Source organism: Arvicanthis niloticus, chromosome 15, assembly GCF_011762505.2.
Source record: "Arvicanthis niloticus isolate mArvNil1 chromosome 15, mArvNil1.pat.X, whole genome shotgun sequence".
Taxonomy (NCBI): Eukaryota; Metazoa; Chordata; class Mammalia; order Rodentia; family Muridae; genus Arvicanthis; species Arvicanthis niloticus.
Window position 1 is genome coordinate 26,673,644 of NC_047672.1, and position 16,563 is coordinate 26,690,206.

Genomic DNA, 16,563 nt, shown 5'->3' on the forward strand with positions numbered 1-16,563 from the left:
TGGCCTTCTCTCCCTTCTGACTTCGCTTTCCAATGTTCTCTCTCTCACATTCTCCCGCTTTAAAAAATTAATGACTATCCCAATATTTTATCTCAAAGAATAATCTGGTGAGCATAATTTATGGCCACATTTCCTTCAACACCCCCTTTGTCTTTCTCTGTGTTTTGCAGCCACATGTAACTCATTTGTTGAGAGACTTCTCGATTCCTTGTGTTGCAGACTCCATCCATGTAAAGACATCCTGGAGCCGTGTTCTGTTTGAATATTGGAAAATGCTGTGCTGAGTAACATAGGGTAAAGTTTGGTTTCAAATAATAATATGGTCTTAAATATTCATGACGAGTGGAAACTGAAAACTGCTTCCAAAATCAAACTGGGATGATGAATCACCAACCAGCAACTGATTTGGAAGTAAACCATACAGCCCAGCAAACCATAACCAAATGGCTACAGTTTGTATTTCTTTGCCTGATTCCCTTAAACATGTTTGGGTACAAGGAAAAGATTAATGACTTAGAGAACATCAAAAATTGAGTACATACCGTACATAATCTTGCCTGTTTTTATTATATTGCAAAATTGCTGTTAGTATGTAAAACCAGTTTACTTGGGCATGACATTTTCTGGCACTAGTGGAGAGGCAGAGAAAATTGCATAAGAAGTCACATATAAAAAAGAAAATCAATTCCCGATGAGTTACCACTGTCCTCATTAGGAGATTTCACCTGTGAAATGGGGACAATGATGGCCATCCTCATTTGGGTCACAGTGTGTGCTAAATGACAAATACATGGGAAAATTCTGCAAACTTACAGTATTCTGGGGAACAGCATTGTTCCTGCACTTGATCATCCAGCACAGCAGTTAGTTCTCAACCTTCCTAATGCTGTGACCCTTTAATACAGTTTCTCATGTATGTTGTGGTGACCCCCAGTTATAAAATTATTTTTGTTGGTACTTCACATCTGTAATTTTGCCAGTGCTGAATCATAATGTAAACATCTGATGCTTCTGAGCTTCTGATGGTCTTAGGCAACCCATGTGAAAGGGTCGTTTGAACCTCCCTCCCCCACAAAGGGTTCATGACCCACAGGTTGAGAAATACTGATCTAGCTTGTAAGGACTGACAGTCAAAGAAAGAGGTATTTTTGTTGACACATTTTCTTTAGGGGTGTCTAAACGGCTAGAGTTTTGAGATCTCAAATCCCCACTGGATTAGGAAAGGTTAAAAGCTGCTAGTCTCACCTGTCAGATAAAACCAAAGGCCCAGAGCCATTGCTCTTTTTACTCAAAGTCTGAACATGTTCCAGCAGCAGAGCAAGGAGACCTGCCTGCTCATTTTTGACCCTTCTTCCTGTGTCTGCAGTCCTTCCAACTGACAAACGATTTGTTTGACTCAATAAATGGTGATCTTGAAGAGAAGTGATGTTGATGCCCAGGCTGCTTTCTCTAGGCGGGGTCATCCTAGAAGCATGCCATGGGGAATGAGGAACCCGGCTGAAGGCAGTGAAATACCTGTAGGCAATAGAGAGCAGCAAGGACCTAGGAGCCCTGAAAAAGCATTCTGTGTTCAGAGGCCACAGAGATATGTCACTGTCTTTGACAGAAACAACACACTGGGCTCTATAAAGAAATATGTGTCTTAGGAAGGGTCGAAATATAGACGATGTTTTCCAAGTGCATTTTCCTGATAGTATGGAAGCTTAGATTTACAAATTGAAGCCTGACAGCATAAAAACCACTTTTTGCATTTTCATCCTTTAGGCTGCTGTCTCCATGTTTTCTACATATGCCAAATTTGCCTTTCTACATATGATTTGCATTAAGTCAATCTGGAGCTTGGAGTGCTCCCACGTCTTTGTCTTATCAATAACAAAGACAATTTCAAGACCCATTGCAAAGTGGACTTCATGATATTCCCAACCCTCTCTGCTTGAGTGTATCCAGTCTCCCTTTGTTTATCCTAAGCTTTGGTGGGTTTTCTTTTTAACTGATGGAGTATTCTTTTGCTTTAAACTCAAAAGCATTTGTTAGTAACATTATTTGTGTCATCTTTTGGCAGACAGGTCCTGTCACTCTGGGTGAGTCAGTCCTAGGACACAACCTGTGCCCTTAATAACTGTGCTGCTTAGGGTTTTTTGGTTTGCTTTTGTTGTTATCTTGTGGGTTTTTTTTTTTTTTGTGTGTGTGGTATTGTTTTGTTTTGTCAACTTGACACAAAGCAGAATAATTTTGGAAGAGGAAATTTCAATTGAGAAAACGCCCCTATCCGATTGGCCTGTGGGAATTCTGTAGAGAATTTTACCAATTAATGATTGATGTAGGAGGGTTGAGCCCATGACAGTGACTGAGACCACTGTGTAGGTGCTGGTGAATTGCATTAGAATGCAGACTGGGTAAACAGTGTTCCTCCATGGCCTCTGGTACATGGTCAAGCATTCCTCTGCTTTAGTTCCTGCCTCCAGGTTCCCGCCTTGAGTTCCTGTGTGGTATGTTGTTCTATATTCTTACCAACTCTTAGGGTTGGCAGTCTATAATTGTTAGTTCTTTGCTAGTGAGTGCAGTGGTAGCTCATTAGAGTTTTAGTTTGCATTTTTGAGATGGATCAAATAAAATTAGGTATTTTTCAGGTGCTCATGGGAATTCACTTATTTTCCCTTAAGAGTATCCAAATCATTTGCCCAGTTTTCAGAGCATTGACTGATTATCAAGTTTTGAGGAATTTTAAAAATCCCAGGTTACAATTTTTTGCCACACATGTATTTTTGACAACATTTATTTATACTTTCAGAATTACTTTGTTATTTTTAGTGATCATTTAAAAAAAGATTTATCTATTTGTATTTAATATATAAGGGTATTTTCCTGTATGTATGTCCATGTACAAGATGCATTGGTGATGCCTACAGATGTCAGAGGACATCTGATTCTCTGACATTGGAGTTGCAAAATGGTGGTGAGCCACTATGTAGGAGCTGGAAAAGAACAACAAATGCTATTGACCACTCAGTTTTCTCTTTAGTAGGCCCTTGCCATGATCTACTTTTAATAACATTTTCTCTTGGGTATCAAATCATCTTTCTCTCCATATATGTATCCAGTTCTTTTTTATTTTATATATGTATAATATATATTTATATTTGTTATATATATTATATATTTATATATCTTATATATTTTTATTTATATATATAAATATTATATATAAAAGATTATATATGTATATATATATATTATATTTCTAAATATATATTTTCAAAACACCATGAAAAATAATGTCATCAGTGCTTCTCAGTCTTGACCTTATTTATATTTGGGACAAGTAATTCATGTGTAAGTAAGTATTGTTCATATGTTAAGGCAGGCTCACATGTGTGTACACCCACACACATGTGTGCATGTATATGTGTGCATGATGCTAGGCGATGATATCACTTGTCTCCGTTGATCCAACTCCAAGCTTTCTTTGCTGAACCTAGAGCTTACTGATCTGGTTAATCTAGCTAATCGCTGTCTTCTAGGAAGCCCCTGTTTCTGCTTCCCAAGTGCTGGGATTATAGACTTATGAGTTGACCACCAAGTCTGCCTAACTTTTTTTGTGGGCCCTAGGGATTCAAACTCCAGTCCAATACTTGCATAGAAAGCACTGTATTTGCTAGGTCATGGAGATGTGCCTGTAGGATGTTCAAGTAGCATTCTTTACCTCTCTTTACCAGAGGGCTGATGGGATGTGTCTTATCTTCCCTTAAGTGATGATAACTAAAAATGTCTCCAGACATGACCAACAGTCTCCTAAAGGATAAAATTGCTCCCATTTGAGAACCATAGATGTAGTTAATTTTCACATATACCTTTTAATGAAAATGTTCTATGTTGAAGCAGCAAATGAGATAGAGTTGACATCATATGACTCTCATGCTTGTTTTACCAACACCATAAACAAGCATCATAATTAATCCAGCATGGTCCACTGATCTGGCAGTAATGTATGCTAAAGATGAAGATAAACTTAAGGGGGAAAAAGGAAAGGGACAGTCTTTCTGTCATGTTCTTAGAATGCTATCACTGTGGAACTGTAGGAAATGTTGAACTTTTCTTACAGTAAAGGGACTGTCCAAAGAAAACTTGTGAGGCGTTCATGGTATACATAGGTGAAACCAGATGAATGTGCATGGACTGCTTCATGGCAAAGGAGAACTTTCAAACAGGGAAGTACACAGCCTGGGAATTGGTCTTGAGGAAGGCATGTGTGACGAGAATAGACCGTAAGGAAGAAAGATCAGATGTGTAAATGAATTTCTATCTATTCTTCCTTTGGAGGGCAGGGGGAAAAAAAAACCCAAGATTAATGGACTAAAATCTCTACTCCTACAGGGTCTCCTTTGTCCTTCAGTGACTCTTGGATATTGGTATATGTAACAGTCGAGAGAAGAGCCATAGTCCTTCAAACCACTTGCCATAAACCAATGGCTCTAATTTTAGGAAAGGAGTGGTCTTAAGATGTGAGGGCTTCAAACGCCCCATGGAACCTATAGGATCTACTAGTTGAGTTAAAGCGATGTATCTTTGGGATGGTGAAAAATTGGAGCCGGTTTTATAATTTGAACGTTTTTGGGTAAATCGAAGTTTCACTCGATCTTTTCTAGTCAGTTTCCATGTGAGACTCAGTACTCGTCTGTCACTCTATGCTCTCCTTGGTTAAAGGAGAAGGCAATCTCAGAAAGCCAGGAAGTCCACCTTCTGAGCCTTACAAACCCCAGAGCCTGAGCCACACTGATTATGCCCCCGTGTTCCTTGCCAAGAGTGTGTCACAAAGTATGTGACCCCGGAGCCACCGAAGAAGCCAAGAATGGAAAAATCCCCTAAAGGAAAGTGACATTTAATTGGGAATTTTCAGAGATCTGTCACTTCTTGTGACAACCCAGAAAAAGTGCTTTGCAGCTTTGTGACTTGTAGGTGAGCTGTAACTGGCAGCTGAAGTTAGCGGGGAGTCCCTGCAGGGAGGCCTTCAGGGGTGAAGAGCAAGAGACAGCTGCCATTGCACATGGCTCCCCCGACCCCAAATAACATGTTTTTTGTTTGTTTGTTTGTTTTTTAAGCACATGAACCAAACTGTAGTTTAAAATGCCATCAATTTTCCAATTAAGATATGCGGCTTGATAAGCCGAGGAATGGGCCCTTGGGAGGAAAATTAAACGATGGTGCTTGGTAGTTTGTACAAGAAATACCGTGCTGGGTGGATGCTAAGAACAAACGGTCTTATATCCCATGGTCTTTCTACGTGAATCCGTTTGGGGAAAGACTGCCCCCAGAGTAGCCTGCTTTTCATAAGCTTCCCAATCAGATTTCGGGGGCAAAGCACTCCCCCCTCCCTCGCACAGCCTGCTTCTTCTCTCTGCCGGCTCTCTTTCCTCCCATTCTCTATTTCCCTCCCCGGCAGGGTGTAATTGAGCGAAGGCAGGATCAGGTTCCCCGCCTTCCCGTCCAAAAATCCCGCCAAGGAAGCCCCAGAGCACAAGAAAATCCAAAGTGGAGAGAGGGGAAGAAAGAAAGCACTGAGTCATCCATCCAGAAGGGGGGAGAGCGCAGCCGCCCAGGCAGGAGCAGCAGCCAGCGATACCTGGAGTCCGCTGCAGAAACCTCGCCCCGCACTTTGCAACAAAGGCAGCCTGCTAGTCAGCGAGGACATCTGCAAGCCAAAGTAAGTGCAAGACACCCTGTGGATTTCCCCAAAGGGTCTCTGGTGGAGTGTGCCTACCCCCAAAGTCACTTTCCTGGCAGCCTGCAGTACGTGGGGGTTGGAGCAGGAGAGAAGCTGCCCGAGTTCGCTAAATAGGACCGCTTTTAAAAACGGACTTGCTCCAGAAGGCAAACCAGCCGAAGGGAAATTTTGGGGGACGAGTTCAGTAACCAAGCGTGTGCTTGGATGGGAAGGAGGAAAGCAGCTTTTGTGCTGTGGAGAGTGCATGGGGATGGCATTCCTGCTACCTGCTGGAGCATGCAAAGCGCGGGAGAGGGGACGTTTGTGCTCTTTGTAAAATCTGGAGCTTTGGTGGGTGTGTCTGGCCCAGTAGGCTAGAGAGAGATATGGACGGTTGTTCCAGCAGGCAGGTCTTATTTTCCTACCTCCACTTCTCAGGTTGCTCGAGAGCTTTGCCAACTGCCAACTGCTGCCCACTCTAGGTGTGGTACACGCCTGGCAGCTTGCCCCTCCTGTGTCTGTTGATGGAGATGCATCTCTCCAGAGCAGCCTGCGCTCTCTAACCTGCCAGCCAGCCCAGGAATGCTTCTAGAAACAGTTCAGTCCAAAGTTTCAAAGACATGCTTTGGATTCTACCTTTGCTTGGTTGAGGTGCTAACTGGACATAAGCACTTACATTTTCAATTTTATCCAAAACCAAGCAAGCAATCAAGCAAACAAACCTAGGGATGTGCTTAAAAACTAGTTGGGCGGATACCGAGAATTTCTGAGGTCATATTTCAGTTGTTACGATGTTACCATAATATATTTTGAGAAGAATATAGTCACTTCTTTTGTGCTTAAAGCATAACCTTTCCTTTCCTCTAGCACATGCATGTGCACGCGCACGCGAGGGCAAGCGCGAGCACACACACTTCTATGGGATATGATATGGCACATAAATACAAGAGCACACATGCAATTCACATATGGATTACTAACTAGTTCTTGTCTCCCTAGTAATATGGACTTTAGAGCTGTAGGGGAGGAGTAAGACCTCAGAAGTAGAGTGGGTGCCTCATGGAAGAAAGGAAGGCACACTTCACGGGAGAACAAAGTAAGAACGTTCTTTCTAGTGGACCAGCATCTTTCCTCTTGAAACTACCAGGCATAGTTTAAGAAAGTGTGTGTGTGTGTGTTGAAGGGAAGGGCCTGGGAGGCATTTCAGCAACTACCAAAGAAAAGCTTTTGAACTAACAACATAATGGAGCAATTTCATGATCCCAAGCAAACGTGGAGCTGATGAACCGGTACAGCCCATTTTGGCCCTTTGATCATCTGGGAATGAATTGTTTTGTGGGAATATTAAAAGGTAATGAGAGCGAAACAAAAGAGAAGTCGGCCAACACAGAACCGAAGGCTGGTGTTTTCCAGATTCATTATGTCCCCTTTAAAGTAAATTATGTGCCTTCAAGGCCAAGTCATTAGAAACACTTATAGTCCAGTTAAATTCAAGGGAAACTAGGGTGTCCTTCTGCTCCTCTTTGGGACTATTTCAGACTGCCAATGGTGGTTGTTTCTTATCAGAATGAAATCATTTTATTTAAAAATCACAATGCTTTTGAACGATAAGAAAAATTTAAATTCTCTCATCAGAATTAAAGTCTGTGGAAGAAGACAATCTTTTTCCTGCTGCTCACAGACCCAGGTCTTCCTCACTTAGTGGACTGCCTCTATGTGCAAATCCTTCCCCAGACCCCACCCCAGCTATATGTAAACTCTAGCTCCTCTGGAGTCTGGATCAAGGTATTTGTGGCTCAAACACTATGTATTCTCAGTGGTAGAGCTATGAGAGAGATGAACCTACTGCGAACGTGATGTATTAGCCATCTGACTCCTAAATCATACCCTAGAGGGGATGGGAATAGAATATATTTGACCACATATTGTATTGTGTGTATTATATAATATTTAATTGTCTGTATTTCAGAACCCCTTTCTATAACACTGGAAACCCAAACTTACTTGTTCAGTGAAAGTTTTGTTTCTTTTTTCTTTCTTTGTTTCATTCATTGTTTTCTTTCTTTCTTTTTTATTTTATTTTATTATTGTTGCTCAAGACAGAGTTTCTATGTGTAGCCTTGACTGTCCTGGAACTCGCAACATAGACCAGACTGGTCTCCAACTCACAGAGATCTGCCTGCCTCTGCTTCTCCTGTGCTGGAAATAAAGGTATGTACCACCACCTCCAGTTGGTTTTCATGTTGCTTATTTGGTCTTTACAAACAGCAATCTGAAGCAAGATCTGACTTTTTTTTTTTTTTTAAAAATTGGGTAAGTTTTTTTTTTTTTCCTTGCAATTCAATGACCTGGTTTGCAATTTCACAAAATCCTGGTCACTGAAAATAACGTGAGGCCCCTAACAGTTTGTTTCTGTCAACAAAGTTAATCTTAGAAATCAAATATTTCAGGTTTTAAGTTTTTATTTTCTCTTGGAGATATTTCTGATTTCTCGTTTTAATAGCAATCCCGCTTGGCATTCACGCTATTATCCCTTTGTGTGTTCCCTGGAACACTCTGATTTTGCCTGAGCTGTGTGAAATACAAAAATATGCTAGCCATAGGCTGCAGTCAGAAGTAAGGTTACAAATGCAGTTCCCCAAACACTGGTGATCTTAATATGGCAGCATGGTGACCAGGATCTTATTCTTGACTCTTGTACTGATGATAAGTAAGGCCCAATTGAGACTTCTCAGGACAGTGGGACAGCAAGAGTGCTTCGCACTGAGTTCCCCTGACTTACTTTGAAGTCTGGTTTACATTGGATCACCTAACAGGGCAGAGCCCTGTACTGCTTCTGACTAATGCTTGGTAGGGAAAACTGGGCTGGATCAGGAGTAACTTCTCCTCTGGATACCAGTCTCATGAGCAAATGGAAGTGCTTTTGTTCCTGTGGCACAGGCTATGCTTTCTCCCTGGGAGTGAGGATGAACAAATTTGTGTATATGGGCTTCTGTAGGAGCTGGCTCTGCTTTTTCCATCCATCAATTAACTTGAGGAGAATTTGGACCTTGTTTTTTTTGGGGGGGAGGGGGGCTTTCCATTCTTGGTGTTTATGACCTGTCCAAGATGCCATGTGTTGGGCCATTTTACTAGCCACGATAAGCCAGACTTGTAGATAGCAGTTTGCATGTTTCTATTACAATCTTTCTAAATCAATAACTACAACAGGTCTTTTATGACAAAGTAAGGTACTTATGTTTAAAAGGGTAGCTGTGAACAAACACCACTGAGGGCTTGAAACTATGGTAACACTTGAAATTTTAACCATGTAGCTCACCTTTATCGTAACTCCCCTATCTATCTATCATGGCTTATGGATAGGCAGGGATTACGTAATCAATAGTTTATGCCTGAGACTGCTTGAGCAATAAAGTTCAATTTTTCCTAGTGATGTTTGTGTTTAGAATCATTTTATTATAGCCAGTTTAGATAGAGTCCACTATCAAATGGAAAAAGAAAATACAGATTTCCTAAGAGTAGAATTCTTAGGCTCTTAAACCCCACAAATATAATAATAGCAACAAAAAATTGGCTACCTGGTATTCATCTTGAACAACCTGAGTCCTGGTAACTGACTATCAGGTTCCGGTTTTGAGAATTTCTCTTAGTAAATACCAAATCACAAACAGACATACCTCTACCCCTTTGCTCACACACTTGTTTGGAAAGCTATGTTAACTTATGAGATTCCTTATTAGAAATTCATCTAAGAGGAATTCTAAGAAAACACAGTCCAGTGTACTCCTACCTGTGTCTGGGGAAAATAATCCTTTAAAAGCCCTAGGTGACTCCATCTGGTGGCCATTTGCCTTTCTTCCTTGGTTTGCCACACAATAGCATTGCCTGCTCACCCTGCCTTCTCTTGTCCATCATCTCTTGTGACCCCTGGGATGCATCAGTGTCTGACGTTTCCCTCCAACCTCTATGCACGCTCATCTTCTCACCTATGGGTTCATTTCTCCCCTCAGCTTCCAAATATGGGCATTTGCTTTATAAAATTTCTCCCTCTCTCTTCTCTCTCTTCTCTCCCTTCATCCCAGCTTCTAAATGGCTCAAAGTTTCCATAGCCCTTTGTGATTCCATAGGAAAAAATGACAGTCTCTTTGTTTCCCTAAACAGAGTTCTAGATTGCCATTTTTATGGTTGTGGGTTTGATTTTGTCTTCTAAGACAAGGGCAGCCTGTGTAGCACAGGCTAGCACAACACTCAGGCAGTCTTCCTACCTTCCCTTCCTACTAGGATTATAGGTATACACAGATTTAGATTCCCTTTTAAACTCTTCAAATAGCCTAAGGTTATGAACAAGAGGTCAAATAACCTAAACCAGTCCTACTCTTCAGTGCTCATTGGATTAACTCAATGTGTGAGCATCCAGATGCCTGGCGCATGTCTTCAGAGTTTTTGTGTTAATAGGAGGACTCAGAAGAGCAGAGTGTATCATGGGAAGTCTGGAAATGGACAGCACAAGATACAGGTGCCTCCTTCTGCTGACTCTTCCCGTCTTCTTATCTTTCCTGTTCTGCTCTCCAACACTCCGCATAGGACACTTCCTGACTCCTCAAAGAATACTCCCTTTTATTTCCCTAGCTCATTCTGCCTTTCCTTACTAAATACAGTTCAAAATTGAGTATGCTCAAGGCCTGGGATGTTTGACAGGTGAGATCTCCAAAGATCTTGACTTTTCTGGTCAAGCTTTGGAGACCATTTTTCATACAAGGCACTCTCAATTACAAGTAGAGCCCCCAGTGGCTGGCATATGCATAACTAACCCGAGTCCTTCCTGGGGACCTGCTGATGGAGGCTCCCAGTGCAGATGAGAGACTAGAGGGGTAGAGTCAGAGACCAGCTGGTCAGCATGTGATAATGAGTGTGTTACCAGATTTTTTTTTTTTGAAAATGGGGGATTGTTTTTTAAAGCCCCAGTTTGGGAAAGTGATGACCCAGTTCCTCAGTGGGTGCAATGCTCACAAACTTTAAGCCATCCCGCTAAACACAGGCTCATATTACTAAATCCCACCTAAGCAGATTTTGATTTTCTTATTTCCCATGTCTGCTGATGTCTTTGCCATTGTCTCAGAATACCTAGAGATTGCTAAAGATGCTGGGAGATATGTTTGACCCAGTGAAGTGAGGAGGAGGAAGGATGCAGGAAATAAGAAAAGGAAATCTGAATCACAGCTTTAAAAAAAAAAAAAGTGAGAAGACAATCCTAAAAAAGGCTAAACTGAAACAGACATGGCTTCTTTTATTAAATACCAGTGTTCTAGTTAAGCCTTTAAGAGTCTTAAAGGATACACACTACATTTTTCAATTGGCTATTATTGCCACATTTAGGTCTTTAGAGTTCTTGGCACCATGCATGTACCACTGTGACTTTCAGGTTTAGACCAGTTGCCCAGGAATTTCCCCTAAATGAAGGTTCAGATGTCCTAGGTCTCCCTATGGACTGCACACACATGTTCAAGGATTCTGGGGTGATGGCAGTGATAGGGGCTGGAGAACTCACTTTGAGTAACAAGACACCTAGGTTTGTGTGATAAGCATTTATTTTGCCATAACTTTCTACACATGACAATAGCTTAATAAAAATCATGAGGAGCCTTAGTAGAAAACTTCTTGCTACATGCAAACTGTACTCACACCTCTCTTTTCATCTCCAAATATTTCCAGCATTTGATGGCTTCTCAAAAACTGTTACAAATCTACTATAACTTGGCCTGTATAGCCCAAGTAGCCTGGTCCCACGAACAGGGATTCACTTGAGGAAGAAAGGGATTCCAAATGTTGTCTCCTAAATTTTCCTTAAATTACTACATGTGTTTGGTAGATTTTGTCCTTAGTATTGAAAGTATTTATAATAACAGAGTTTCTTAGTGTTATTCTTATCTGTATTATGACTTCTACCATGCCATTCTCCTGTCCTCTTCTGTATCATAATGAAAGAAGGGCAGAGATTATCTTTCTGTGTGGCATCCTAAGAGACTTTAGGATGTCCTGAAAAAAAAGGCAATCTGGATTTAAATCAGTAGTGAATATATTTTGGTAATAATCTCAGGAAATAGAGAAAGTCTTTTCAGATGAAACAAATGGAAATTATGCAAAGATTTAGAACAATGTTTTTATAATAGCCTGCCTCGTGTGCTGAGACTTTGGACTTCTCTGAGTCTCACTACAGCGTTTTGCTTGAGGTTTGCACTATAGGTCAAACCTCAAGAATGTTCTTGAGGTTTGACCTATAGTGTCTGTAGATGTGAGCATAGTGAAGAGCTGACCAAGTATGCCCTATAAGCCATGATTAGACTCTTTGGCTTAAAAATAAAAACACACAGCTCTGGAGAATCTGATTTAAATATTAATGTTCTTTAAAAAGAAAGAGAGAGAAAGAAAGAAAAAGTAAAAAAAAAAAAACCTACCATAAAACAAACAACCCAAAATTGTTTTCTATGCATCCCATTTCTTTAGAAACAGAGTAAGTAACTCATTAATTTTAACCCGAAATGTACATTTAAATCTTGGAAGGATATCACAGTCTTCCTTCCCATTCTCTTTGTTTACCCTAGATATTTAATTATTGAATACTGCCTGAGACTATGTGACTATCACATAGAGCTCAATGTAGGTCAAACTTGTAAGTTGACCTAAATCATCTGAAATATTTTTTCACTATATTTCTTATCGGGAAAACAGATATACTTGAAAAAATATGTTTTTCTTGTTCTACAAAAACATGTTTATGGTACAGATTGATCAACTTTTATGAGAAAAAAACATATTCTTTAAATATACATTGTGCATTATCACTCATAAACTTTTACAGTTTTCTGGTATAACTTAAAACTGGTTATATGCATAATAATTGTGTTATATGCATAATTGTGTTATATGCATAATTGTGTTATATGCATAATTGTGTTATATGCATAATTGTGTGCCCTTCATTTCTATAACACTATAATTGATTCATGCAATATTTTAATAGGTATGCACACATTAACATGTACATTTGTTTCCACCAAATGAGCTAATTAAGATGGAAATTCAATTTATTTAGCTTGATATGGGTAATTTGGTATCACAAAAATGCTTAGTAAGTTATGTATTCTTGTTAAAATGATGAAAATAGAAAAATGCAAGCCAACATCCTATGCAGTAAACCAGAAGATTCTCTGTCTCAGCAAAGAACAACTTGTTTAGATGGGAACAAGTTATCTTGAAGAATTAGCATGTACCAGTTCAAGGACAAGCTGCACAAACAATGTGTTCCATTTTTACCCGAAGGACCCTTTCCATGTAGTCAAGAGAGAAAGTCTCCCCAGGAAAGACACAGCTGCATGGTTCCTCCCAGGACCTATCTAATTCCTCAACTGGTCCCTGGGGCATGGGAAACTTCTGAGCTGTTCTAGGGTTCCAGGGTGGGTCTAGCTCACTGCAGGTGGGTAAGCTCCAAGGCCAGCAGACCTCTTTGATGCCTGTCGCTCCAGGGCTTGGTAGCCTTCAGGGGAGTTATTTATTTGCTCTGTTATTATTTGGAGTGACTAATGTCCAATTGGCTCTAGTTGAAAGTGACTTGGATCAAACTGGGGTTTGACAAGCACATTGTTGACCACAGAGGAGGGGAGAAAGTCAAGCGCCTTTCTTGTCTATGCCAGTATTAGGATTCCCACCAACTTTAGCCTCAAGTATTTTTCACTCCTTTTAAGTAGACTGTTGTTCTGATGGTGAGAAGACTTCTGATATGTGATATCTGGGGGATTTGGAGACATACTTCAAGGCTGTCATGAACGAATTTGGTTTGGAGATGTAGATCAAAAACAGTTCAGCAGAATAAATGGATAGACGTGGATTTCTACTGATTTCTCTTTTGAAACAGACATTTCCCAAGTGCAGGCTGGCTCTCTGGGCTTCTAATGATTCATCCAGTGAGTTCTCTTGCAAGAGGTTAAACAGGAGCCATTGACTTCAGAGGCTGCAAAAGAGAAAGGGAAAAAAAAAGAAGGAAAGAAAAGTGAATTTGAGCAGAGGTCTTAGGGGAACATATAAAAATGGGAGAGAACCCGCTTTAACCCCTTAGAGAGGAACTTTAGACCTCAGAAAAACTTCATTTAAATAGTGTTGAAGGTTCTTCCTCCTCAGATTAATAATCTTGGAGCATGCCACTACATCCTTTGGGTGGTGTTGGGAAAATTTTCTGGAGATTCACTATTTCAATCTTCTGGCTCCAGATACTTCTTGCCATTACAATTCCATGAAGCCAGACTCACACTGGGGAACAGCCCTATCCCTTCCTTGATCTTCCCAGAGGGAGTCTTTGAAGACCGAGTTGTGTCAGCTGTGCCTATAAAGATTCTTGTCTTAACCAGGACATCCTGGGTGCAGGACCCAGAGCTGGAGATCCATGGTCCTTGAAGCTGCTCTTGCTTGCATCCTTTTTATACACCTATGAAACCTAGCCCTCAGTAAAGGGTAATTGAGAAAAGTTTTTTTTTGGGGGGGTCTCCTTCCTGTGAAGAAGACACAGCAGGGTCCCCTTCAACTCGGGGCTCAGCTGTACATTGATCTATCATCTTCTTGACTTTGTTTATGCCTTGAACTTGTATGTACCAAGTGTAGTACACAATGCTAACTAGCTCCTTTTTACTCAGAAATTTATGCTTGGACAGTTTTTATCAAACCTTCACATATAATTATGAAAAGCAAGGATGGCTCTCTTACCTTCTCATCTAAACTGCCTCCCTCCTCATTTGATGTTCAAATCTATACCAGAGTATAGCCATTTTCATGATTACCATTCACTGGACCTTGAGCACCAGGCAATTGGAGAGAGGTCCATTAAAGAAGGTGTGAGGTAGTTTGTTTGTTTGTTTGTTTGGTTGGTTTTGTTTTTTTTGGAAAGGGGTATTTGTTTGTTGTTTTTTAAATAAAACAAAGTCAGCCTAAGAATTAGAGACAGTTTTCTCAAACAAGCATAGATTGTTGGTCGTGAAATTTGACATGAGATGGTTTATCTTGCCTCTTGGTAGCATTTAAACAACATCACACTTTGTTGAGAATATTAGAATATTTGTATCTAGTCTACATCATAATGTGGCAGTTGTACTAGAGAATATTTTAGATCAGAAACAAGCCCAAAATCCTTGGTGCTGGAGACTTAGAGAAGCATACATACCTTAGGAAGGTTTTAAAGACCAGTAGCAAAGTTTTCTCAGGGTGAAAATGGAAGAAGGATGGGAGGACTGATTTATCAGGTACACCTGAGTTTTACTGAAATGGGGAAAACCCAGAAAGGAGGGCCACATATAACTGAGAGTCGTTCAAATTACACACTATAAAAACAGAGCCTAAAAATATGAGTTAGTATTTGCTAAAGAAAATTCTCTGATCTTGAAATATATTTCATAACACAGCATCTAACTGGAACAATTTCCTCTTGGAGGTTTCTGTTGAAACAGCCTCAATCATTAGATCTTCTTGGATACTGGGTACTTGTATTTACTGAGCAGGAGTCACAATTGCTGTGTATTTTAAAGTTACATTTCTTTATGTCCACCACGTGATTAGCTACATGTGTGGACTACTCTCAGTATGTCCATGCCTGAACTAGAATCTAGCTGATGCTCATTCCAGGCTTGTTTTTGAAAGGAATATGATTAACCTTTTTTTTTGTGTAACTTCTGTCTCCCCCATTCACTCATTGCTGGGTCTCTATCCATGCTAACAAGTTAAAATATTAACTGGATGCTCAAGATGAAGATTGTGACAAGCCTACTTATTTTCTTTGGCGTCTACCTTTTTTTTTTCCTTTGTGCTTAAAGGACAGTTCTAGGATCTATACCATTCACTCAGAGCAAAGCCTCCTGCTATCGAATAAAGACACATTTTGTATCTGGCCTTCATTCTGGCCATTGCCTCTCTTGCCTTCCTTGCTCTGTTCAGAGACAAGTAGTAGTAAGTGAACATGTAAGGTCTACCAGGACCTTTGAGGCATTGCTCCTTGGCACTGCTAGGACAGGAGTGGACTTTGTCCCTTATCACTAGATAATTCTCTTATTTATTTATTTGTTTATTTATTTATTTATTTATTTATCATGGAGCTCTGTTTATCAATAGTGATCTTTGTATTAAGTTCTTTGTTAAATTCTTCCAGTAACTCTGTAGGGTAAAGAGCATTCCCTCCCAAATAAAGGAACTGAATCTCAGGTTGGTCACATCACAGAAGGTGGTAGGACTTAAAACTGACATTGTAGTCTAAGTTCATCTAACGCAAACACATTCGATAGCACACTCTTCTGTTTCCATCTCCCGTTCAAGGACAAATGTTTCAAGTATTTTGGTTCAGCATCCCCTTCTTCTACATAGCTAGATTCAGTAGCAGATTCTCACACCATTTATCTATTTCTAACTCATCGATATTTGGAGATCACAGTGCTGGGTAATGAATGTTGCTGTTAGCTGAGACACCACCCACCCCATTGCATGTTATCACATCCTGGTTCATTTCTAGTTGTTTTCAGAAGCATCCATTTACCTGGCCTGGTAGTTTCAACATGACTGTACTGAGCAGAGGGCTCCTCTGGGACTAAAGGCAGGAACATGTTTAGAAACTACTGTCTGATCATATGGCCTGCCATTACCTGACTCAACTGTTGGGCTTCTGTAGTCCACCCCTGGGGGAGGTCACAATGCTGTGTTTGTTTGTGTATAAGAGTCCCTGGCTTTGATTAGCAGCAAGTTACAGTGCAGCTGAACATACAATAGGGACCAAAGGATGGGGACAAAAAAAAAAATCCTGCTACAGTTTCTCATTGGAAAGCATTCACTGT

At 40.4% G+C, this 16,563-nt stretch overlaps 1 protein-coding gene across 1 annotated transcript in view; it reads left to right on the top strand.

The window, feature by feature from the left end:
* Positions 1-5,435: 5,435 nt before the first annotated feature.
* The window catches only part of Ptn (pleiotrophin), an 85,824-nt gene continuing 74,696 nt past the window's right edge, over positions 5,436-16,563 (top strand). The window contains exon 1 of the mRNA XM_034519738.2: positions 5,436-5,701. The gene's annotated coding sequence lies outside the window, so the exon portion shown is untranslated. The remainder of the gene's footprint in view (positions 5,702-16,563) is intronic.